We start from the raw sequence: 26,591 nt of genomic DNA, 5'->3' as shown, positions 1-26,591 counted from the left end.
AATGTTATTGAGATGTGTATGCTGCTGAGTCCAGATGTCCTTAGTGATTTGCTGAAAAGTCTCTAACTCAGCACTTTGGAAGTTTCTTGCTAAGAATACTGTTCTTCTTCATATAACAGTTCCTCTCTCCTTTCTACCTTTTATTTGAAACCTTATGAAGAAAGTACATGAAGAGAGAAAGACATTCACCAACCTCCATGGAGGACAATTAGGAGTTAACTGATTCACACATGTCTCATTCAGGATATAGCTTCTAAAAGACATCTGCGACCACACCCTAAGGTCGGCCTGGAATATAATATGATAAGAAAATCCACTATAAAATGCCCAATAAATTGAAAAGAATGCAAAATAAATAGCACCTAAAATAGTTATATTTCACAAAGACATTTGTATGGAACCCTTTCAAAAGGAAAGCAGTCCCTTTTGAGACTTGATTACTCCTTCTGGGTGGGGGCTAGTAATCATGTGAACAGCAGCAATTGCTTCTTAGTAATGACCGCTGCAGGTCTCCTGTTCAGTTCTTCTATTCTCAAACACAATGTGCAGAATGTCAAGTTTGACTGCTCTATGAATAATTCAAAATGATCAGTTCCTGAATTGCCATTTGTGGTCCAGGGGTGGGTTACCATTCAAACTAGTGCACTGAGTAGCTCACCAGAATATGTCTGAAAATGAGCCAAGATTTGGGGTTTGTTGCTTTTTTTTTTCTTTTTCCCTTCTCTAACAAAGAAAGAAAGATACTGGGCTCAAAGTGGATGGATTTTCTTACAGCGAAAAGCTTTTAACCACTGACAGCATAAAGCAGTGCATGCGAATTTTTATATAAACAATCCCACTGCTTGATGCTCATGCTTTCTTCCCCAGATTCACTCCTATGAAAAATTCCCTGGCAGTGTCTCTGTGTGACCATTTTCTCAACCAAAGGTCTGTAGCTGCAGGTCTAGGCTCAGCAACTGAAAAATGCACTTACTGAAAAAAGAAACCATTTCCAATAAAAGCAACAGCATTTGAGTGGACTGGCCAAGCCAATTTCTGCTTTGTATAACTGCTCAGGTTCCAACAGTTCTTTTTTATATTTATTTTTTTCCTAATAGATTGAAAGCCTCCTTTTTATTGCTGAGCTATAGCAATGCAATCCAGTAAAAATAGTCGAGTGTCTTTCTGTACAAGCTTGTAATTTCCTTTTCTGTTAAGGTTATTTTGGAAATAAAAGAAAGTTATAAATCAAAGAAAACTATTAGGTCTTCTCCTTCCTCAGCCCCTTCAACCCCAGTAAATCTCACAGTCTTAAATCCAATCAGTTAAAAAAAATTCAACTTAACAAACTTGTGTTAAGCATCTGATATCTAGGTTTGAATAGAATAAGCTATAGTCCTTCATTAAAGCATTTTAAAAATTGAGATTATTTCAGGCAATAAAAAATCAATTTAATTAGACTAAAACAAAAATACAGTTAAGTATGAGAGGTAAAGAATGCTATAGAATTAGGATATTGAAAACTGTCACAGACCATGAGGTAAGGCTCAATAGTGAAAGTCCACACAGCACAAGTTGCTACTTTGACCCAAAGGAATAGTACCCTGGAGGACTTAAATGCCTTCAGAATTCTCTTTTTCTTCTCAGCTTCTGTAGGCTTGATTTTCCCCGCACACCAACCCCTTTTGAATAGGAGAAAACACTGCTTTGACAACTATCTAGTGTCAGTGTCCCTGGGAAGGAATGATTGGCTTTGGCTTATCTATGATCAGGTGCCCCTAAAATTAAAGTCAAGGAAAGGGGAATCAAGGAAAACAACGCAGATTTTACGGGAAAGTTACTGTAGGCAGGAGAAAAGACAGGTTCCATGGGGCTCCTGGGTGGCTCAGTCAGTAAAAGCATGTGACTTTGGCTCAGGTCATGATCTCCCAGTCCATGGGTTTGAGCCCGACTTGGGACTCTGTGCTCACAGTTCTGGGAGCCTGGAGTCAGCTTCAGATTCTGTCTCCCTCTCTCTCTGTTCTTCCCCCACTTGCACTTTCTCTCTCTCTCTCTGTCTCTCTCTCTCTCTTTCAAGAATAAATATTTTAAAAATCTAAAAAAAAAAATAAATAAATAAAAAAAAAGAAAAGAAAGGTTTCCTCTCTGAAAGAGGCATTCGTGGTTACTAAGATTGCTGCAGAGCAAACAAAGTGATAGGTGTGCAAAATGCATAAAAGATTAGCAGTTTATTATTTTTTTAATTTGTTTTTAATGTTTACTTATTTAAAGAGAGACACAGAGTGCAAGCAGGGGAGGGGCAGAGAGGGAGGGAGACACAGAATTCGAGCAGGGGCCAGGCTCTGAACTGTCTGCACAGAGCAGATGCAGGGCTCGAACTCATGAGATCATGACCTGAGCTGAAGTCGGACACTCAACCAACAGGCACCCTAAAGATAAGCAGTTTAAAAAAAAACATTTAAAATATGACCTAAACTTAGGTGGAATTGAAAAAAATTTGCAAAAACAATCAAATCAACCATCAGGGGTGTTTTTCTCTTAAAAGGTCTCATTTTACTGTAATAATATGCTTCACAGCCAAGATGATAATTTTTAATGTTATGAAATTTCAAGGTAACGGGTGTCATTCTTTGCATCATATCCACACATGTAGCAGATGTGTCCATGAGATACATAAACATGAGATACATAAGTCTGGACTCTTAAAGTGATGCCTCTGGGAATTTCAAAAATTAGAATTTTAATAACAACAATAGCGATAATAATCAAAACAGCTATCCTTTACAACTGTTTTTTAATTTAACTCCATGTGTATCACTTAATAGCTGTATGATCCTGAGCAAAAAGCTGACCTCTTGTTTTTATATTCATTATTATAAAATAAGTATAGTAATATTGTCTGCCTCATAAGCAAAATAAAAATCAATTAAGATGATATATGAGTAAGGGGATTGGGACTCTGACCTACAGTAAGCCCACAATAAATGCTAGCTTCGATGATTATTATGATGATGATAATGAAGATGGTAATGATGCAATCATGTATGTACTTAAAGGTTAATTTTCAAATGGGAAAAAATGTAAATATCTTTTGGATTTCTTTCCTCTTAATTTGTGAATGTCTATGTATATATGTCTGTGAATTAGTGTATTGTGCTTGCAAAGGTGTCATTAGCTGAATCTATTAAAAAGGAAACCTACATGAAACAAAAAAAAATTTTTTTTCAAAACTCTATGAGAAAAATCACAAGGTGCGGGGGAATTTGGAATGATAAAATGTAATTTTGAACAAAACTTTCCCTGAAGTGCTCTCTGTTAGTTTGACTAGACTACGACACGTATTTCTTTCTTACCTCATGAAATAGAGATTTTAGTTTGAATAAACACCAGTGCTGCACTTTTCCCATTTTCAGTCAATTACAAATAATAATAGAGATTGATTCTTTGATGGGGTTATTATGATTTCTGCTAATTGTCATTCATTACAAAGTATTTCATGAGTATTTAGAAAAAAAATGGGAGAGACACAAACAATTGTAAGGGCAGGGTTCAGTTCATGTCTTCAGGAATTTTTCCTAACAAATTGAGAAATATTAAGTGTCAACCATCTGGTTCTGAATGAGATAGCACTGAAGAAAGAATTGAACTGATTTAGATAGAGAAATTATTTAAATGAAGAGTGGAAGTTGAATAGGCTATTATTGGCTAAGTGAGAGTTCAGTATGTAAGAGAGAGAAATGAGAATATTTAAAGTAAGGAAATAAATAGGATAAGTCAAGGCTTAAGGGCAGATTCAAGCAAGATGCTATAATTAGGCGAATACAAATGTAAGCAAATGGTGTGCAGTACCATATTGTGGGAAACCAACTCAGATTTACTGAAAAGCATTAGGTACAAAATGTGCTAAAAATCAGCAGAGCAGTTTTCTTTTAAGAAATGGGGGAAACTGAGATTTCTTAGAAGGTAACTGCTGCTATTGGTCGAATACTGGGTATTGAGTATCAGTTGGGAGGAATTCTGGAGGCAGACAAGTGAAGAGTACTATTTATATCTAAAAGTATAATGATATAGACCAAGATATTATTCTGCCACTCTGTATCTCCCAATCGACAATTTAGTAATAATAGTAATTGAAATATGAGATCGATTGGATCCCCAGATCCATTCTTACTAAAGAATGTAAGACAAACATTTCTCCAGCCAAACGTAAACTTTATTTCTAGAAATATTTCTCCCCTAAATTACTGTATCTTTTTTTAAACTCATCAACCCTGATAAGCAAAATAGAAAAAAAAAAAAAAAAAACCTAAAATTTGTTCATAAATCTTTCCATTAAAACAATAGGAATTCCCAATATGCCTAATATTTTCCTCATAAAAGTACCCTGGATCATTTTAGTTTTTCTAATGCAAAGATCCTACCCAAGGACAATCTCTTCCAATTGTGAATATCCAGACACCATCTGTCGGTGAAGTAATAAAAGAAATCTCAGAATGCAAGGGTATTAGAAATGTGAATAAATAAAATGGAGAAACGTCTATTTAAAGCTGGAAAATTCATAAAGATATGTGACTTGATTCAATAATCTTACTCTAGATGCATTAAGCTAAAGCTTACTGATTTAACTACCTTTTTAATAGATGCTAAAACTGAGACACAACTAGTTTAAATTATTTGCTACTTTCCTTCCAAATGAGAAGACCACGTGCTTCATTCAATGATTCATTTAATGAACATTCATTTTGTACCTGCTAAAACTCCAACGATGCATTTTAAATCACTAAAATTATGTATGTAAATAAGACATGGTTCTTGTATTTATACTTTAGTAGGTGCTACAAACAAATAATGATACAATCATAATGATCATTTTGAATACATGGCTAAACCAAGGTACTGGGAGAGCACAAATAGGGGTACATAGTAGTCTGACCTGATAGGGAATCCTTTCAATTATCCTGATAGTTCTCTTTCAATTATGCAGTTTGCTACATTGTAATCATCCTCTGGAGCCTTCCAAGAACTTAACCAGTGTAGTAATATCACCTTTAAAACATAGCACCTAATTTCATGATAAAGTTAAAGGCCACAAGGGGGAGTAGATAGTAATAAGTCTACTTTTCACTGACTGGATGAGTATGAACCCCAGTGAAATCATGATCAACTTTTGACTTGCAAATAATTATATTCAAAGACCAGTTTTGCTGACATTTTTGCCACTTAAGTTTAAGGACGAACTTTAAGGATGAATAAATAGTCAAAGACTAAATCTCTGGAACACATGATTTTACTTAGCATCTCTTTTAAGAGCTATTGTTGTGAATAAACTTAGTGCTTGTATTCAGTTCAAATGTGGCAATCACAAGTGAGTGTGTTCTATTTTATGATGAATTCAATGAGAAAAGTCGTTCCGACTTTATAAATAACATCTGGGAAATTTTATAATTTTATAAATAATTTTATAAATAACATCTGGGAAATTGAACACAGCATTTTTTTTTTGGTTATTTTTATTGGTTTGACCTTATAATATAGTTTACTAAACTGATTATTGTTAATTATGCACACGTGAATTATTATGTATCTATTTATTTAAGAGGTGAATAGCTTGTTTTAGAATTGCTTAGTCTTAAAACATATGTTTTAAATAATGAGTATCTAACATACCGTGTCTTATGATAGTGTCTTATTTAACTACAGTCATTAACTAAATAGCAATTATGAGAAACATATTTAATGAATTAGAATCATCATTTCCCAATGACTATCTACAATGGTGGTTTAAGCTCATGTGACATTTTTCTTTTTGGAAAACAGTAGGGTATATTCATACTACCTTGCTTATTCTATTACATCTCTAATAAATCTCATTTCAGATAATCTCTTCCACCACAAATCAAAATTAAATAAATGGCCACATATGGGAAGATGCCTTTTGGAGACAGACATGCCTATTGTCTGAAACTAGACCATGGTTCTGCTTACGCAGAGATGTCAATTTTATTTCACAATGTCTCTAATTGTTTTCATTACCACTATAGTCCAACCTCTTGAAGGGCACAGTTGTGTTATCTTTGTGATTTTCACAGGGCTTAGAACAGTGCTTCAGAGAATTACTTACTCTATATTTACCAAAAGAATATCTGCTTTCCACAATATTATATCTACTATTTAGACAGCTCATTCTAGACAGCCATTTGGACAAATATAGAGAGGATAAAAAAATCATCATTGTCAGGTCTCAGGTAGATAAACAAAGTTGGGGAGAGTTTGGGATGATTGGATCATATTATAACTTTTAATGAATGGGTGCAGTAAGCCAGGATTTTTGTTAATTGCTGTATATGCGTTACGCATTATCTCCTGTATGTCCCCAAATAACCACATGGCATAAAATTGTATTGATGGCCAAAGCTAAATTCAGACACGTTGTTCTCTGTCAAAGCTCACAAAGCATATCAGCTACAAACCTATGTTTATCTAATTGGGATTTTATTCACTAGAGAAAAAGAAAAAAAAAACAAGAGGGCTTGTTTTAGAGCTCAGAAACAATACTTTGAAAAAGAAACCAATGGGCTTAAAGTAGGAGAATGATACATATGTTTTACGTTGTAAACTTATGATTTTGGCTGCTCTGTAAATAATAAACATGTAGCTGAGAAGCAAGAGTAGAAGTATGGTAAGCAAAATTCTAGAGGGTCCCATAACCTTTGCCCCTGGCCATCGTTGTTGTGATTATCTTGGTATGTGGCCAAGGGACTTTCTACTCATAATTAAAGTTATTAATAAATTCTTTTTAAAATAAAAGTATTATATAGGTGCGCCTAATCTATTCATTTGAGCCCTTTAAAAACATTTTTCTCTCGTTTGCCACAAAGGGCAAGTCACAGGTACACAAAATATGAGAAGGAGTCACCTCTGGAGTTATTTTTGTTGAATTAGAGATGAAGGGGACCATATGTAAAGTAATACAGATGGGTCTCTAGAAGCTGAGAGCAGTTCATGGCTGAAGCCAGCAGGAAAACAGGGACTTCATTCCTACAACCACAAGGAACTGAATTCTGCCAGTAATTTGAATGAGCTTGGAAGTATATTCTTCCCTGGAGCCTGCAGATAAGAGCCCAGTTTGACCAACACCTTAGCTTCCACCTTTTGTGACTGTAAGAAGAAAAAACTGTTAGTCCTTCCTGTACATCTGACCTACAAAACTCTGAGCTAATAAATGAGTATTGTTTTAAACCATAAGTTTGTGATTATTTGTTACATCAGCAATAGAAAATGAGGCAGGAAACGAGACAGGAAGACCAATTATTGTCAATTGCTGATCGTGGCCGCATGATGGTAGTTTGAACAAGAAATGTGTCAGTGGCACTGAAGATGATGTGAAAATGATTGGGATACATTCTGGAAATACAAAATAAAAGTATTTGTTGATGAATTGGATATACGGGATGAGGAGAGGAGAGGAATCGAGGAAGACTCTTGAGTTTGGAGTTTGCATAACTGGATAAATGGCTATGTATTTAATTTCTATAGAAACCACTGGGCAGTGATGTATTTGTATCGCTTTGGAGCATGTGCGTGATATGATATCTATTATATTTAAGTAATAATATTAAGCAACCTTGCCTTTCGGACTGGATCCGAAACATTGAAACATGATGTCTGATTAGCGTTGTAAATTTGTAGTGATCCCTTTATAAATAGCATTTAAAATTCTAGAACTGGATGTGTGCACCCAGAGAGATACGTGGAAGACGAATCATCAAGTCCAAGACTTGTGTCATCCAATATCTCCAGGTTTCGTGGAGATAGCAGAATCACTGGTTTTCATGAGAATAAAAAGATACTACACAAGAAGGTTAGTAAAGGGAAGTGTGGTGTCAGAATCATACTGCAGAAAATATTTCAAGATGTAAGAAGTTACAAATGATGACTGAGAATTACCCGTGATATTTGAACACAAAACGGCATTCAAGAGCAGTTTCACTACAGTGATAAGTACTGAAGACAATTCTAAGTAAGTTGAAGAGTGAATAGGAGATGAATAAGTCTAGATCATTTGGTAGCTGAATACTTAAAGAAGTAATTTTAGGAAGGATATACATACACGGTAGTAAAGGAGACTCAAAGTATTTCAGAATGCTATTTTTGTTTGCCGTATCTGCCAGTAATTTTTTGAGCCATTATCAAGAAGAAGATTTAGCACAGAGGGCAAGCACTAAAATAAAAAGTTTGAATTTCTGTAATGCCACATATCCCATAGTGTTTAGCAAATCACTGGATTTATCTGTTTCAATTTTCTCAAGTACAGAATAAAAATAATAATACCTACCTCAGAATATTGTTGTGGGGTTAAAGGAGATTGATTAATACAGAGCACAGTATGTAGAAGATACTCAATGAAATATCAATTTCACTTAGGTCTATGGCACATTATGTTTCATTGGAAAAAAATAAAAGAAAAAGCCAAATCATTTGAGTTCTTACTGTGATTTAAACACTTTTTCCTGCATAAAAATTTGGGGGAACCCAACTTCAGTTTCAAAAAATTGTTTCTAACATTGAAATTATATGCTCTCTCTGGACCCACGCATACACATTCAGGAGGAAATTAAAGCTACATAATTTCCTTAAGTCATTTCAAAAATCTGAGAAAGTATCTTGTATTATATATAAAAATATTATAAAGGCAATTTAGGAAGGACAAATCCGGTATAGATGATCAAAAGGGAACTTTCTTTAGCAATTGAAAAGTTGTTTTAGCCACATACTCCCCTCTGGGTCTATTGCTTCTGACAAAATTGACAAATGAAAATGTTTCAAAGTCCTTACCTAGGATGACTAGGAAATAGTTAATGGAAAATGGCAGAAATAAATCCCTGGAGAGAGCAGAAATTGTGGTAAGGCAGATGAATATGCGTCATCAAAACTCTAAAAGGAGAAAGCTCCTAAAATCCTAGAAATTGTTTTTCAAGATCCTTGGATTAAACCATGTATGGAGAGTATTAAAGTTTCAGTTTACCTTCTACATAGAACCTCTGAATATCCCTTTATTCCAGAAATAAGTTAATACTGCAAGCTGTGGGTTCAAGAAAGAGGAAAATTGATGACATCAACTTTGAGTTAACAGAGGAACACATGATTTTCTCCCGTTTCTCTAGATTCCATTTCCTTTATCCGTGTTTGTTTAGCAAATGCTGATTTGCAGATAGACAAATCCTATGTGAAATGGCCCTAATTTCACAATCCTGGGCAGAAGCTTTTGTTAAATAGTCCCACTGTGTTGACTGCCTGAATAGGGAAGTTTATTTATTCTACATGTGTAAAGTGAGATTTGAAACTGAATATGATATTTATCTCCAAAGTAAGAGAAAATCTAAAAACACTCCTTGAAATAAAAATAGTCTTAATATGCTTTTTATAAACATATAACATTTGCCCCTAAACACTGGATAATACGCCATGATTCATGGACGATATAAACAAACTTTTGAAATTTAATAGATAGCTCAAAGATCCAGATTGCAGTACCAAGTTAGTGGATACAAGCAACTTTCAGACCTAAAGCCAGACAGTCTGAGGTTTCTATCAAAATCTGCCCCTCTTCGTGGTGTAACATTGATTGAACAGGTTGGTATTTACCTGTGAAGAGAACTGAAAGCTTCTCAAATCCAAATGTCTATGCAATAACACACTAGTGTAAATAGAACAACCACCGTGGGTTGTTTTTGTTTTTGTTTTCATTTTAGAAATTCATTGTATTCTGCTTGCATGTCTAAGATGCTGGCAGAGAGAGAAAGCTTAAAAGCGAGAGGTGGTAGGTCAAAGTCTTTGACAGATCAAAATCTACCTCTAGGTAATCTTTTGGGAATTCTGGGAAAAAAGGAAAGAAAAACTCCACGAACATTTCAGGACTTGAATTTTGCTGTAACATTTGTGAAATGAGACTTTTTCGACCATCAAACACCCTCTAGTTACAAACCACTCAAGTCTCTGAAGTTCAACCCGGCCACACTTTTCGCACCTAATTGCCCATCAGAGTTGTGCCTTCCTGGATCTCTCTCAATAGATCATCACTCTCAAACCATTCTGAGTTTTCCTGAAAATGAGTGAGGATCTGGAATAAGCAACATTACAACAATGCAGAGAAATTTTCTATTTAGTTTCTGTCATTAGAGACAATAACTTTACTGATATGTCACTTTACATCTCATTATCTGATGAAAATATCCAAGGACCCAAAGGGAAGGATTAAATGTACTAATTCAAATAGCATCAAATCATTCTCATGTTCCAAACTCTGTGATCCTCGTTGAGAGACACATGTGAAGAATGGGGCCCTTGCAACAATCATCTATCCTATAAAATAAGTACATTGATTAAGTACATTAAAATCTGCTTTGATGTGTGTAAATTATACCTCAATTAAATAAACCATGTAGTGGGGGAAAAAAGGAAGAAATCTCTCCAAAATACCCCATATTATAAGTACATTGATTTCAGGGACTCTGGCTCCCTAGTCCTCAACAGGTAGAGTGGTTGTCGAACGAACTTTCCTTGTTTGACAATTCTCTCTTCTTCCTTTCTGTGCAGATGGCTTTCACCAACTCCCTACCCTCAAAATTAACCAAACTCTCTTCTGTCCTAACTTGCTATCATGTCCATATTTGTTATTGTTTACATATCACTATATTGCTAAATCTAAAATCTACATTTTAGGGGTCTGGCTGTACACATCATAGCACTAGGTGCCCAGTTACTGTCTACTGAAGAAATACATGAACCACAAGCTACACCTTCTTAGGACCTTTCCTCCCTGTAGGAAGTTAATCTTCAATTCCATGATGCACACTACTGACAAAATATAAAACAACATATAGAAAATTATTTTATAATTTATAAGTTCATAGAACATTTAAAGACAAAGAGGCATTTGCATATGGAAACAATTTATGAATGTAGAATTGTTTTTCCTTTTTTTGTTTAAATATTTAAAATAAGAAAAAGTGAGAACTGGTATCTGGATTAGTCACATAGGAATGGGTAGAATTATTTTTGTTACTATAATAAAGTAAAGCTTCTGTCACTGGTCAAATCTGATAGTACCACTTATGATATTACCTTTGTGTTCAAAGACTATGGACCTACTTACATAATTATAACTTCTAAAATAGTGCTTCTTTCACACCTTAGGAGAACTGGTATAAACGATTCATTTAGAATCATACTTATAAGGTATTCATCATTATTACTTTTAAATGAATTTTAAGTAAATGGAAACTCAAAGCTATTGCCATTGCATGCTTATTAACTATTCTCTGAATGTAGCGTAATTAACACCAGGCTTTACATTTTGTGAATTAAAACAATTCATGAGAAATTTTTATTTTTTGAACCAAATTTGCAAATCCAGGTTAACATGTACTACCTGCTCACTCCTTACTAAGTGCACACTTTTTTTTTTTTTAAGTTTATTTACTTACTTTGAAAGAGCCAGAGATGGCACCAGTGGGGGAGGGGCAGAGAGAGCGAGAGAGAATCCCAAGCAGGCTCTGTGCTGCCAGCACAAAGCCCAATGAGGGACCCAAACCCACAAAGCCATGAGATTGTGACCTGAAACCAAGAGTTAGATGCTTAACCAACTGAGCCATCCAGGCACCCCTACGTACACACTTTTTATATACAATATCCTATTTAAGTTCTATTCTAAAGGAATGTGCTTTAGGAAATTAAATTAGGAAAAGTTGGACAGGGTATTTGGGAGAGATTTCTTCCTTTTTTCCCCACTACATAGTTTATTTAATTGAAGTATAGTTTACACACATCAAAGCAGATTTTAAGCATTATGGATCACAGAGTAGTTCATATTTAACCATAAGAGAAACTTCCAAACATTTTTCCAAAGTGGTCATGCAATTTTACAATCCTACTATGAAAGCATGAGAACTGAAGTTGCCCTATGTCCTCACCAACATTTAGCATTTCCAAAGTTTTAATTTTATTCTTTCTAGTTGGCATATTGTGGGAATACATGACTATGCTTGTCCCTGGAGAATAATGATGCTGAGATATTTTAATGATTTTATTGGCCAGTCACATGGTTTCTTTTGTGAAGTCTGTATTCAATTTCTCCATTAGTTTTCAATTTTATTTTTCATTTTATTTTATTTTTAAATGTTTATTTATTTTGAGAGAGAGAGAGAGAGAGAACAGAGGAGGAGCAGAGAGAGAGAGGAAGAGAGAGAATCCCAAGAAGGCTCTGTGTTGTCAGTCCAGAGTCCAAAATGGGGTTTGATTCCAACGACCAGGAGATCACGACCTGAGCTGAAATCAAGAGCCGGTTGCTTAACCGACAGAGCCACCCAAGCGGCCCTTATTTTTCCTTTCACTATTAAACTGCATTAATTTTTAAATATATTCGGAAACACCAGCTGTTTGTCAGATGAACGAAATGTGAATATTTTTCCAATAATAGTTTATAAACTAAGTGTATTCTGATAGAAGTGTACACATCGTCATCAATCTTCTTTGCTAAAACTCAGTATAGAATACATTGTGTAACTATTGCCTACCTGGGGAATCCTAATAATTAGCTAAAAAGTAATTCAAAATAAAACAATTTTTTTCCAGCTAGCTAGAATTTAAAAAAAGACCATATTTACTTCTAAGTGTCATAAGTACTGTCATTCTATCTAATTGAAGGCTGAGCGAGCTCAATGGGTGATTTAGAATGACAGTTTTCTTCTAGTTCCACAAGTGTGTTATGCTCTTACACGTGAGTCTATCGAAGGTTTTCCAAACTAGGAACATAGAATATCTGTCTTTATTTATATATGCTTTGATTTCGTCCTGTAGAGTTTTAGTTTTTGCAAACAGATCTATTTATATCTACTTGCTTACTTCTTAGTATGTTAGACTTACATCTAAGTAATTCTTTTTTTTAAGTTGTATTGCAAGTGGTATTTAAAAAGTTTTAAACTTTAAATAAAACGTTTTATTTGCTATTGGTATATAACAATTTTGTGTGTTAATCATACATGATGTTGCAATTTCTTATTAGTGCCAGGAATTATTTTACTGTTGGAGGGGTTGTATTTTTGTTTGTTTTTCATAGATAGATCGTCTGTGAATGAGAGGGACAGTTTTATTTCTTTCTTTCCAATGTGAATATTTTAAATTTACTTTTCTGGTTTTATTTCACTAACAAAGACTTTCATTGATTCAAAAACGTTGGGTGGTAGTAGTGAGTAGTGACAGAGAATACATAATAGTGAGAGAGTATTTGTGGCTGACATGATGAACCTACACTATTTTCATAGCCACCATAGTAAGGAAGGAAGTACCAAGTCATGCACCTACAAGCACACAATGATGATGGGGATATATCACAGGACACAAGCGCCAAACGAAAGAGCTCCTGATGACCAAAGCTGGAGCCATTTGAAAAAAAAGAAAAGTAAAATATTATTACCCAAAGAATAAAATAAATATTCATGAGTTTATACTGATATAAATAAGGGATTGACTACATAAACAAATGGGGAGCATAGACTAAATTCCTATGCAGAAGAATTCCAAATAATTTATATAGATACTCTGCACTCTGGGAGGTGGAACATAATTCCATACTTCTTAAGTGTGGACGACACATACTAACTTCCAAAGAGTACAGCATGGGAATAGGTAACAAATAATAAATTTATAGTGTTGAAAGCTGACAAACACCAGCTCAGCTAAGTGATCAGTGGCATCATTTTTTTTAATGTTTGTTTATTTTTAAAAGAGAAACAGAGCTCGAGCAGGGGAGGGCCAGAGAGAGGGAGACACAGAATGTGAAGCAGGCTCCAGGTTCTGAGTTATCAGTACGGAGCCTGACGCGGGGCTCAAACCCATGAACCGTGAGATCATGACCTGAGCCAAAGTGGGATGCTTAACCAACTGAGCCACCCAGGAGCCCCAACAGTGGTGTCGTTTTAATAGCAGGTATCCTTGTAATGATATGATAAGAACGGTGCTTTACCTCTATGATTTTCCTTCCCCAAAGCTATAATCTATTCTAAATCATAAGAAAACTTTACCAGTATAGGTTAATTATACTATAATTTCCTGTCAGTATCCTTCAAAACTGTAAAGTCAACAAAAACAAGAGAAGTCTGAGAAACTGTCACACAAAAACCTCAAGAGACATGACAAATAAATGTAATTTGGATCTTAGATGGGATTCCAGAAAATTAATAAAAACAGAAAATCTGAATAAAATTGATTTTTACTAATTATAATAAAATAATATTGGTTAATCAATTATTAAAAACTTACCATACTATTATAAGTCATTAATAATAGGAAGAACAGAGTGAGATATTCAGGAATTCTCTGTACTATATTTGCAATTTTTAAAATAAATCTTAAATCTATTCTAAAATAAAAAGAAAATTTAAAATATATAGATCATCTGTATACTTATAATTGTACTAGATTTAATATGTTGCTAAAATCAATTCATATTTTTAATGACATAGAATATTGCAGGCACTGGGTAAATCTATTGAATACTGCTCTTTAATACCTATAGGTATTAGAAGTTTGAAGTTTATCAAACTTATTCATGTTTATACTATCACATCATATATATGTATGCATTGAAAACATTATGTTATTTTGTATTTGTAAAGCTTTGTAGGAATGATACTATACTGTACATCTTAATGTGGCTTGCTTTTTATGTAAAATATGTGCTCAGTTTGAGCTATTTATAATGTCACATATAAGTAATTAATACCATGTTTACATATATATGTATAAATGTGTGCATACATACATATATGTATGTATATATAATTATTTGTATATGTGTTTATATAATTTATGTACCTGTAATTATTTATATATATATTTAATACTTATTCAGTTAATGGGTATTTTAAAGACTTGGGAGCTCTCACTATTACAAAAGTTGTAGAAACATATTTATTCTCTTCATGCATGTGTATGTGACATCTCTACTTAAAAGTACAATTTTGATGAGAAGGGTATCTTTTTTTAAATGCATTAGATATTTCCAAATTGTGCTCCAGATGATTAAAAGAGTAGGAAGTTTACTTTTTCACATTTTTATTAATATTTGGAGGTATGCAGGTTTTACTCCAGTAAATATAAAATATTATTTTATGTGGTTTCTAATTATTTTCTAATTACGGACTTAAATTTCTAATTATTTAAGTTAAGCATCTATTAATATACTTTGCTTCTTCTTAATTTTTCTATTTAATTAATAACAAATTTCTGTAATTTTCTTTTACTTACAAATGTATCCATCTCTTTGATTTTTGTTAAAATTTTTTTTAATGTTTATCTGTTTTTGAGACAGAGAGAGATGGGGGGGGAGCATGAGTGGGGGAGGTGCAGAGAGAGAGGGACACACAGAATCCAAGGCAGGCTTCAGGCTCTGATCTGTCAGCACAGAGCTCAATGTGGGGCTTGAGCTCATCAAGGGAGAGATCATGACTTGAGCGGAGCTTGGATGCTTAACCGACTGAGCCACCCAGGCTCCCCAATCTCTTTGATTTTTGAATGTTAATTGTAAAATCTGAATACTAATCCTTTATTGGTTAACGGATGGCAAGTATTTTTGTAGTGTGTTCTACCATGTTTTTAAATAGCATTTGTCCTATCTTTGGAGGTATGGTAGTTTCAACTTTAATGTAGCCAAATGTATCTACCTTATGGTTTCTATTTCTTGGGTATTGTTTAAAGAATTTCCAAACTCAACATTATAAAATATTTTTCTATATATTTTTATTTAAAATTTTAAAATTTCATTTTTAATTTATATCTCAGTGTGAAATCTGGAATTATTTTTGTTCATGTGATAAAATAGAATCTAGCTTTCTCACAATGAACGTGCCAGAAGTTTTACTTGAACATAGCAACCTTTCCTCATCAACTGGCAGTGATTACCTTTGATGCATATAAAATTATAGGGAGTTTTAATAAATTCTAATTACTGGTCTACTTGTTCTAATTCTGCCAATGCCACGCTTTGATAAAACTGTGGCTTTTCACAGTGTCTTTAGAAATGTAAAGATAAAAAGTTTACATTTTCAGACATTTCCATATTTTCTTCAAAATTTATGTTTACAGCGCCTATGTTTCCATATGCACATTAATATCAATATATCAAATTCATTAAAATACTATTTATTTCTGGATTTGTACATTAATAGGTGATAATTGATATCTTAATGTTGGCTCTTTCCATCCGTGAGTATAGTATAGCTAACTCTTTGTGTAAGTTCTTTTTTTAAGTTTTACAATACTTATGGGTACTTTTATCCATTAAGTAATATATTTTATTTTTAAGTTTTATTCCTGGGTACCTTATTGGTTTGTTATTTTTATAAATGCAATCTTTTTATTTCTGTTATACTTTCTATTTGTTACTACTGGGAATACTATTAATTTTCATGTGGATTTTGATTCTAGAAAAGTCAATACTATTTTTAAATACATTTGATAGTTTAATTTGTTGATTCTCCTGGATATTTTGCTAAAATATTTATAACATTTTAACTAGAAACAATTTATATTTTTTACACCATTTCTGTCTTTTACTCTCTAAATGCAATGTTAGAGACTTCCCATTAGAAGGATGAATAAAATCTAGTTTTTGACTTGGGCCTCAAATATGTCATTCTGTGTAGGTTCTTGATAAATATCCTTCAGATGGTTAAGAAATATCCCTTCCAAGGGTGCCTGAGTGGCTCAGTCATTTAAGCACCCGACTTCAGCTCAGGTCATGATCTCATGGCTCATGGGTTCAAGCCCTGTGTTGGGCTCCGTGCAGATAGCTCAGAGCCTGAAGCCTGCTTTGGATTCTCTGTTTCCCTCTTTCTCTACCCCTTCTGAGCTCATACTCTGTCTCTCTTTCTTTCAAAAAATAAATAAACATTAATTTTTTTTTTTAGAAATATCCCTTCCAGTTGAAAGTCACTTCAGTTTCTGTCATGACTTAAGTATTGAAATTTACTGAATACTTCATCTGCTTCTTTTGAGCTCATATGTACATGTAAAACTCTATGCAGCAAGATATAGTGATAGTTTTATCTGAAATTGACATTGCTTGGCATTCCTGGGACTAAGCACTAATTTGTTAGAATACAGTTTAAACGTCTGCATATGTGTATGCTTTCACATACGCATATATATGGTTATAATATAAAACTTAATTTGATAATATTTTATTTTGATTTTTTGCATTCATTGTTCAAGGAAATTGGTATCAAATATTCTTTGCTGGTCTTGTCTGGTTTTGTTATTGAGTTATACTAGCCTCATAAACTGAATAGCTTTCCTTTTTTAAAAAAATTTATTGTCTGAAATTATATAAAATTAGGAACATCTGTTCCTTGACAGTAAAGTCATCTGGGCCGAGTATGTCTTTTGTAAGTAAAAAGTCTTATAATTACAGATTCAATTTTTGTTCACACTCTTTTTGGAGTACTCAGAGTTTCTATTACTTTTCAGTACCTCTTTATAGTTTCTGTATTTTCTCAATATTCTATTAATCAATTTAAAAAAATTTTTTAGTGTTTATTCTTGAGGGAGAAAGAGAAGGATGGAGTGTGAGTGGGGGAGGGGTAGAGAGACAGGGAGACAGAATCCAAAGCAGGCTCCAGGCTCTGAGCTGTCAGCACAGAGCCCAACATGGGGCTTGAACTCCCAAGCTACGAGATCATGACATAAGCCAAAGTCAGACGCTCAACTGAGCCACCCAGGTGCCCCCTCAATTTTATTTTTTGACAGAAAAATTTTCAAACTAATATCTTTTGACTTTTAGAAACTACTATAACTAAATTTATATCCCTCTTTTGTTCTATATCAAAACATGGTCTTTCTTCCTTGATTGGTAATATTAAAGTACTAAATAGATTGATCCTTTCTTTCCTAATGTTCTTCTACTCATTAAGTTTTGCTCTTGTTACCATTATTTTTAGGTTTCTACTATAAAGGCAGTCTTTTTTTCTTTTGCCTCTCTTAATTTTGTTTTTCAAATAAATGCATTGAAAGTTATAAATTTGCCACTAATTACTACATTAGCTGTTTTTCACAAACTTCGATGTATAATACTTTAGTTTTGTTCTATTTTGTATATATTTTGCAATTGTCATTGAAGTTTCCTTAAGCACCCTTAAGATATTTAGTGTGCATTTATGTCTTCATTCACCGTGAAGTACCTTTTATCTGATATTAATCTTGCTCTACCTTGTGGGTTTTTACTAATGTTCATATGGCATATCTACTTTCATGCTTCTATAATCATCTTTTTGTGCTTATTGTATGTATGCCTCATAAGTAGAATATAGTAGATTTTGTATTGCTGGAGATGTTTTTAATGTAATATATATTTTATATAACAAGTCAATGTTATAAATATAAAATATGTTATATATCATCTTAAATCTTTTTTTAAGTTTATTTATTTATTTTCAGAGAGAGGGAAAGTGCAAACACGGGAGAGGCAGAGAGAGAGGGAGGGAGAGAATTCCAAGGAGGTTCTGGGCTATCAGTACAGAGCCCAAAGCAGGACTCAAACTCATGAACCATGAGATCATGACCTGAGCCTAAATCAAGAGTGGGTCGCTTAACCAACCTAGGCACTCAGGCACCACCTATATATGTTATATAGCATCTTATTTAGTATATGTTTCCTATTTATTTGCTTTCTCTCTACACCTCCCTGCCTTTTTTAAAAAATTTTGATTGGATTGATAAAGTTCTTGTCATCCTTCCTCTTCTCTTTTCCGGTCGGAAGGATGCAAAGTGTATTTCAGTAATTTTCGTAGTGAGATTTACATTTTCACATACATAGTTACCTATAAATCTTACTTAACAAAATTATGGGAATTTTGTCACATTTCTTGAATATTGATGACATTTTGAATTTTCTTTCTCATTTATTTTGTTATATAGATTCACTTTTACATAGTTTTAAACACAAGATAATTATTACTAATTTTCAACCAATCTTAATAAAGTTATCTAGTATATACTTTCTGTGCTCTACCGTGTTTCTTATGTTATTTTCTCTCCTGTTTACAATCTTCTCATTTGTCAATCAATTCTTTTAGTTTGGGTCAGAAGGTATTAACTCTCTTATTTTTGTGTCTCTTAATATTTTGCTCAGTGTTGAGTGGCAGTTTGGATGGGATATAATTTTGAAGCTGTGTTCTCTTAGCTTTTTGAGGATATTTATCTTTATCATCTGTCAGGTGGGAAATCTGTGGTCAGCCTGACTTAATTCTTTGCGCATAATCGTTCCTTTCTTTCAGATGGTTTTAATGGCTTCTCTTTATCAGTCATGACATGCAAATTTACTATAAAATGTGTGGTTGTATATTTATCTTTGCCCTGACTATTTCGCAGACTATTCAATCTATGAATTGCTGTCTTTCTCAAATTTTGCATATATTCTTTCTATACAAATATTGCTCTGTTTTGTTTGGTCTGCAAATTGTATTATCTATACAATTTTTGTATTTGTGACTTTCTCTTTAAATATAACTGGAATATCAAAGTCTGTCCCTTGTTTACATTTTTTTCTTTTGCTTCCAGGTTTTTATTTACATTCAAGTTAGTTAACATATAGTGTAGTATTGGTTTCAGGAGTAGAATTTAGTGATTCATCACTTACATATAACATCCAGTGCTCTTCCCAACAAGTGCCTTCCTTAAAGCCCATCACCATTTAGCCCAACCCTCCAACAACCTACTCTCTAGCAACCCTCAGTGTGTTCACTATAGTTAAGTCTCTTACGGTTTGCCTCCTTCTCTGTTTTTATCTTATTTTAACTTTCCTCCCCTTCCCTATTTTCACCTGTTTTGTTTCTTAAATTCCACATATGAGTGAAATCATATGTTATTTGTCTTTTGTTGACTGCCCCTTGTTGTCTTAAAAAAATATCCTTATCACTTTTGATATTTTTTTCAGGGGGGCGGGGCAAGATTTTCCTGTCAATTATTTTCCTGAAATTCACCACTCTGTCACTGTGTTCAAGCTAGAGTCTATTTCACCTGCAATGTGTCTTTCTGGACTATGAATTTATTAGACTAGATTTACTTTAAGCTCTTTGTAGTTTTTTAGAGTAAATTTGTGTTCTAATCTTTGATTCATAGGCTGTTTTTGTTAAAATTAGATCCACTTATAAAATTTTTAATTTGGGTTTCAAGTTCAGTTTGAGTGGGATTTTTTGGTTTATGTGTTTTTTTTGTTTGTCTGTATTTCTCTCATTTCTTTGTCTAAATTTTGCAGTTGTCTAGGCTGGATAACTGATCTCCCAGTCCAAAAATCGGTCATATGGTAGCATTTGAAGTTTATCCTCTACGGCAACCTTGGATTCTTCTTCAAGTCCCTTACACTCTAAATAATTCCAACCTTCTGGGGATAATGGTAAATGCAGGAAAGCAAACCATGTGATGGGATTCCAGTAATTTTCTTCCAAACACTGATGCCAGAACAGACCAGAGATCACATTATTTATCTCCTACCTTTGATTCCAACCATTTAGTGGTGGAATGAATAGAGCAGCAATGTGAAATATTTCCTATGTCTAACACATAGTTGCAAATTAGCCTGTTGTGACTCTCTTCTCCTTCTTGATCTGAAACACAAATTCTTTTGATATTCTCCTTAGATGTTCCCCCAAGGTAGAACTGACTAGAGAAGTGGTAACTGCTGTTTATTTAAAGAAATAACTTTTTTTCTTCTTATAATTTTATTAACAAAAAGGGGTCAGAAAGTTGGGACAAAATATAGTATTCATTTGTGTAGTTTTGGTTAAAACTTAAAATGATGGTCTTTAGACCATCATTACACTTTTGATTTCCTCGATATTTAGATTATGAGAATGTAAGCTATTTCATAATTTTGTCTGGTGTCTCTTTCAAAGGTATTGGTTGGTTGTGCTGTTGTTTTGTTTTCTCTTTTTTGTGATGGGGCATTGCTGACCAGAAGAGCCTCTCTTGAATTTACTACCTTAAATTCTTTCACTGGGAGCAATTAATAGTACCCTTTACCTGCTATTTAGTGAAAATTCCACATAGGACCAGTATGTCCAACTCAAAAGATGATATTGAAGTTATCCCAGGCCCAGTTACGTAACTAGTGGAATATTTGGCTCAATTCTTGTCATCAGGACATGTATTTACTCCTTCTTCTCTCTATGCTCTCAGTCGTCAGTTTATTGAAAACTGAAACCCAACTAACAGCCATTACTTTTCAGCCTCAGTCAACACGCTTGGGAGTCCCGCCCAAGCCCTTGGCTTCAGGCTTTGTGTCTTATGATGGCTCCACATCTTTTTTGCAAAATCACTAATTCTCTACTAGCCACAATCTCTTTACCCCACAAACACTGCACTCCTAGGCACTGCCTCTAGAGAGCCTTGGCTTTATTCCAGAACCATTGACTGAGCTTCTAATCCACAGAGCTGTGAGTCTAATTGCTGAGATTTTCTCTTTTGATCTTTGTCATTGCCATGTGTTTGAAGTTGAATGACTGTACTGAAGTTTGAGCCAACTTCTGAAAAATGCCCAGAACAGTGGATTATCCAAGCTTGTTATCTTATTTGCTTTTTTGTCATGATTTTGTTTTCGGTCTTCTATCCACAGTTTGCTATCTGGATATTTCTTTTATTCTATCTTTACAACAGGGTATTCTTTCTCTGACTATAGATATCATATAAAACAGCCCTCTTATATTTCCTACTTTTGCCTATAATTCTGACTTTCCTTCTGACTCAGCTCTTTTGTGACTGACTAATTTGGTCACAACACAATATATTTACACACTTCTATAATTTATATTACACAATATACGTGTACTATCCAAGGTCTTATGTAATTTAACTGTATAAAACATTTTTAGAATGCAGTTGAATAAAATGTGTTGTATACAATGAATTATCTTGTTTTGTATAAAACCCAAGATTTTTTTTTTCTTCTTTGACTATTGGCTCTCACTATGAACCTTAGCTCATCTGGGCTCATAAATACTTGCACTCATAAAAATCTGTTTCTCTTTAAAAAAAAAGCATTGTTTCTCTTTATCTTCCAAAATAAACCTGCATTAGTCTATAAAACTTGTAACTCAATGAGAATCGTATCTTTCTTCCAAGGTATTTGCCTTTGTTGCTATTGATTTTGGGGAGCAATCTTTTCTTTTTTAAGATTATTTTTGTGTTTTTTCATAGGAGAGGAAAACTTCAGAAAGTGAACCATTGCCTTTACAAAGCAATGTGGGTAAAGTTTGGAATACTCATTAACATTTAAAAATTGTGAAAAAACCTAATTTTATGTTTGGGACTTTTACCATTATCTTCTAAAACCTTTTATAAATGCCATCTCCCACTGATGCCATCTCTCGCTAGCTCTTTATTAATGATCTTTAAAAAACATCCAGATGTGTATAAGTTCATAACCAAACATACTGACATTCTAAATGAGCAAAGGCAGTATTTTCTCTTGGAGAATTTGCATTATTAATATGTGTTATATCTTTCTGCTTTTCAGAAGTACACCTGTATGCTACTGCCATCTGGTATAATTTTGTGTTTTCTACAGCATAAGATTTCCCATTTCATTTAAAATTAAAGACCAAAATATAAAGGACAAGTTTATATACCTTATCCTTTGTGTCCTTTGTCCGTCTATATTTCAAATAGTTAATTACAAATATACATCCAGGATAGTTACATGTATTTGGTAAGACCTGTATTTAACCAATAGAACCTAATTGTAATACATTTTTTCTAAGCTAATAATGCTACTTCATTAAAAAAATACCAATGACTGCTACATATGTTACAAGTCCACGTGCTTCACGAATTCTCTAAGATCCTCATTATTCATCCACTTCCTGATGAATAAACTGGAATCCAGAACACGGCAAGGCATACAACAGTGCGGTCAAGATTTGAATGCAGAACTGAAGCTAAAGCCCATACTTTTCCTTGATAAAATATATTTTGCAATTAGTTTTGGTCTTATAAAATGATATGAAGATTATGTCTTAGGGAAAACATGAAATAACATTTGAAACAATCTCTTTCAAACCCCTGCTCAAACCCCGAAGTGTCTCCCAAACTCACCTGATAATAAAATCCAAGGGCTGCACCTAAATCACCTGTCTGCTGACTTTCTGCCCCCATCTTTTCCACTCTCCTGCAGTCTCTGTTGTCTGAAGCCACATTTTCCAGTATAACTCAGATACTTTCTTCCCCCTGCATGAATGCTGTTCCCTTTGCCTAGCACGTTCTTCTTGAAGATTCTCCAATTATTCAATGCCATAACTTAGGTTTTTATGTAATTATCACCTTATCAGATAGTCTATCCCTCATCATTCTATCACCTTTGCTGCCGTCACCATCCACCCCATTACCGTATTTTAATTTGTATAACATTTATCATTATAAGAAATTTTACTACATATTTTATTATTAATGTGTTTACTGTCTGCTTTCTTCATTAGAATATAAAGTCATAAAAAGAACAGACATTTAGTCTGTTTGAATCACTGCTGTATCCCTAAAATAATGTTTGGCCTATGGTGGACTTCAGAAAATATTTGAAGGGAATAGTGGCTATTCCCAAGGAAATTATGGTTGTATATTTGGGACTTTGGTTAAGTCTTGCAGACTCTCTATTCCCAAAGTTACTCTTCTGCAAAAAGAAAGACGATAAAGAAAATGTATACTACTTAATTTCTACTTAATTTCTAGAGTTATCATGAGGATATGATGAGATAATTTGGAGAAAGTGCTTTGAGAATTGTAAAAATTATAGCCATATAAAATGCCATTGTTGTCCAGATTTGCCATCAACTTACTACATGTCCTGCAATCATTCCCAGGATCCACATTTATACAATTTGGGGAATGTGAATGCCATAGAGCTCCTGGCTCTTGAAGGGCTTATAAATCCAAACATTATTATTAAATCTTACTTGGCTGTATCTGGCTGGTTTTATATTAAAAGCTAATGTGCAAACAATTAGACTTAGCAATGACAGGAAAAATATGAGAAAGCTGGGGGCTATGGAAGAGCAGCTGTGAATTTTTACATTTGATCAGTAGAACATTTATTCACCACAGAGGTATTGGTAATATATCTAACATGCAAGTTTATAAAACCAAGTGTACGATATATTTAACAAGCACTCTCCCCTAGGAGGGAGGTAAAGAGTAAAAAAATTATCGTCCTTTGGATGCAATATATCTACCAATATTTAACAGAGGAAAACAAGAAAAGATTGCACAAATATTCTAGATTTTATTAAGCAGTTATTCACAATATGTAATAGCTCTCTTAAATTTAATTTAGTAGGACTTGATCAATTATATTCTACACAAATCTTAGTATTTGTACTTTTGTAAACCTCAGATGATATCATTACTAAACTGAAAAAAAATTTTCAAAATTATTGGTCACAAGAGTGGTGACATACCTTATGCAATGCTTATTATTTCAATCCGAATTGTTTATTAGACAAGTTCAATCTCAAGACCGATCTTCTAAAGGTACACTTTTTAAAGGATAAAATAATTAGTGAAAAGTTAGCAAAGCAAGGGTTGTTTTTTTCCTCCCTTCAAACAGGAACTTATTCTGTTAAACTCAGTATCTTTTATGTGATCTTTAACTGTAAATGATTTTTGAAACTTATTCTGATCTCACATAGTGCCAAGAACTCATCCCTATATCCAACCAAAACAGTTTGTTGTACACACTATCAATAAGGAAAAAAGAGTCAGAGATATTTATGTTCAGTTTGAATAAGGAAAGTCTGGGCTTTCCTGCTTCAGGCAAAGGCAGTCAGATAGATGGTCTTGTTCTCTACTCCAATGTCTCCATTTATGCCAACCAGGTCAACATTGTGTAATTATTTTTCTGACTGGATGTGCTATTTTCTCTAACTACCTTTCCCAACTAAAATGTCACTAGTACTTTTATTCACTGTCTCACAGATGATATGCTTTCCTGTCTCACAAGCTATCACTCTCATGTGGAAAGTCCTTATCTTCGGTATGGAATATCATTGTTGTTTCCTTGTGTTTTTTGTTTGTTTGGTTGGTTGGTTGGTTGGTTTGGCTTGGTTTTATCTACAAAAAGGTATATTGTGAAGCAAATTTTAAACTTCCTGATCCTGAGGGTTAATTTTATGTGCCAACTTGACTACATTGAGGGGTATCCAGATAGATGGCGAAACAGTATTTCTGGATGTATCTGTGCGTGTGTTTCTGTAAGAGATTAGCATTTGAATTGGTAGACTGAGTAAAGAAGATCACCCTCAGCAACGCCAATGGGCATCATCCCATCTGTTGAGGGCCTGAATAGACATGAAAACAAAAGAAGGAAGGATTTGCTCTGGGCTTGAGCTGGGATATCCATCCTCCTGAACCTCCAACAGCAGACAGCAGAACATGGAATTTCTCAGCCCCCATAATTGCATGAGCCAAACCTTCATAATAAATCTCTTTCTATACATCTGTATCTATCTCCCTTTAGTTTTTTTTTCCCTAAAAGCACTAACTAATACACTGTCTTTTGTGAACCTCATTTATTTTTTAAATCAATGTCTGACTTGGTTTGTTTTACAAATGGAAGATGTTGATAGTTTCTATTTACCAAATTAAATGGCCTTAGTTCTTTCTTATTGACAAGGTTCAAATAACAGTGCAACTTTCAAATGCAGTAGTATCTACTGATAAGATGTTGACAATGAACACAATGGAAATTTACACTCTTAACAAGGTCTAAGCTTTCACAGACATAAGGTTTTCTGTGGAATGAGTGGTGTTTCATCACTCATGCAATTAAAACTTCTAAGACAAAGCTTTTTTTAGTAACGCTGGCCTAGATCTAGAAAAGACTGTCGCAAGTTTAATCCATCAAGCATTAAATCAGAGCCAATTGAATCTATAGAAGTGGTTGAGGTTTCACTGATGTGTCAAACCATAGACACAAATATCAAAGGGGGAGATAGCACATAACCTGATCCCTCCGATGCGCTTTAAGCACTCATCTGGCTGCATTTTGAGTCAGTCCCTACATTTATGTAGAAGTTGCCTATTAAGTTATAGCTAAATTAATGACTATTGGAGGGAGGCTGGTAGAAAATACAAGAGGCAAGTATGACCTTTACAAGGACCGAAGACATTTCTTGGGGCAAGAAAAGTTTTGGAAAGCAAAGATGAAGTAAATATCTCACCAAAATGCAAGTAGAAGAAATTCTACAAAGATGAAATGTACTACATAGTTCATGCATTACGCCTCCCTCCAGCATTGCCATTTTGACAGTGGTATATTTTTGGAATATATCTTTTCATACTAATTCTCATTCTATGTTTATATTTACTCTTTATTTTATGAAATGAAACATTAAGGCTAAGTTTCAAATTAAGCTGATTCTAAGAAAAAATCATAGCTGAACAGGGAAATACTGACTTTATTCCATATTTTGAAACATTCAATCCCTATTTATATTCAAGTCTTAATAAATACTCTCCACCATTACCTTTTTTAAACTGTCATTTTTAAACAGTATTTTATAAAGTAATTA

This window comes from Panthera leo, chromosome B3 (genome assembly GCF_018350215.1).
Source record: "Panthera leo isolate Ple1 chromosome B3, P.leo_Ple1_pat1.1, whole genome shotgun sequence".
In the NCBI taxonomy this organism is placed as follows: Eukaryota; Metazoa; Chordata; class Mammalia; order Carnivora; family Felidae; genus Panthera; species Panthera leo.
The sequence above is the reverse complement of the archived record's forward strand: the minus strand, read 5'-3'. Positions refer to the sequence as shown.